This window comes from Otolemur garnettii, unplaced genomic scaffold (genome assembly GCF_000181295.1).
Source record: "Otolemur garnettii isolate 467f Iridium unplaced genomic scaffold, OtoGar3 scaffold00338, whole genome shotgun sequence".
NCBI lineage: Eukaryota > Metazoa > Chordata > Mammalia > Primates > Galagidae > Otolemur > Otolemur garnettii.
Window position 1 is genome coordinate 188,602 of NW_003852733.1, and position 1,454 is coordinate 190,055.

Genomic DNA, 1,454 nt, shown 5'->3' on the forward strand with positions numbered 1-1,454 from the left:
TCATTGTTGTTTGGTAGGCCCAGGCTGGGAATTTGAACCCGCCACCTTAGGTGTATGTGGCTGGCGCCTTAGCCGCTTGAGCCACAGGCGCCGAGCCTATATTTACTTTATAACATGTGATGAGGTGACTGAAGTTTTTTTTTTCCAAGTAAAGGCAAGATGATAAAAATTTTGGAATCATCTTAATTGGTAGTACTTGTGATGGGTTGTATTACATAAGTATTTCCACTATTGTGCAAATGTGTGCATGTCTATCGTAATGCTTAAATAATGAAAAAAGGTATTTTGATATAACTATTGAACTCAGCTGGATATCTGTAGTTCAGTGGTTAGGGCACCAGCCACATACACTGGGGTTGGTGGGTTTGAACCTGGCCTGGGCCTGCTAAACAAAAATAGCTGGGCATTGTGATGGGCACCTGTAGTCCCAGCTACTAGGGAGGCTAAAGCACAAGAATCGCTTGTGCCCAAGAGTTGAAGGTTGCTGTCAGCTATGATGCCACAGCGCACTATAGGGGTCAACAAAGTGAGACTGTCTCAATAAAAAAAACAACAACAACCAACAACAACAAAAAACTATGTAACATATTGTTCTGAAGAGGTTAATGTAACTTCATTTGGGAATGAAGAGGTTAATGTAACCCCATCTTGGAACTCACTCCCCAAGCCCCACTCCTGGGCAAGGTTGCCCAGGTGGAATCAGTCTATCAGAAGGTGACGCTCCCTCCCCCACATTTCTGGGCAGCCAGTCTGAGGGGGACCAGCTTCCTTTCCCTTGGCTCTCATCAGCAAGGTCAGTCAGCCTAAAGGGAGCCAGTCTATCAGAAACAAACAAGCAGCTCCCCCCTTCAAGCAGCCCCCCTCTAAAAAAGTCCCTAACCAAAAACAGCTTAGCCAATAGCAACCCCGCCCAACAAAACACCTGATGTAATTCCTCTATGGCTTTAAAAACCTCTGCTTGCTTCATTTTGGGGTCACCCTTCCCCCCAGCAACGCTGCAGGGTAGAGTGACCCAGGCATATGCTTGTAAATAAATAAAGCACCTCTTTGTTATTGCAGGTGTGTGGTGGTCTCTCAGCGGATAAGGTTCTAACAGTTCATCATCCCTGTTCCATTAAAAATTTTATTCCTGCACATTGTAATAGTAAATTTTGAGGTTTGCACCAGATCTGGGTGTGAGAATTGCAGGTAAATGAGTAGCAGACAGTTTAACATTAGAATTGAAGAGAGCAGTCTAAATGTCCCTCTGAGTGTGACAGTGCAGTTACTAAAAATATTTGTGCAAGATTGTTTCTGTCAGTGGTACTGAGAGATGTCATTCTTACCTTCATGACACTATTATATTTTCCAAACACTCTGTGAGTTACAGCAGTGTGTCTTCTAGATGTTAAAGTGGAAGTAGCTCAGTGATCTGCCAGGCCCACACCCAGGTGCTGAGTCCTGAGGCCAGCCCA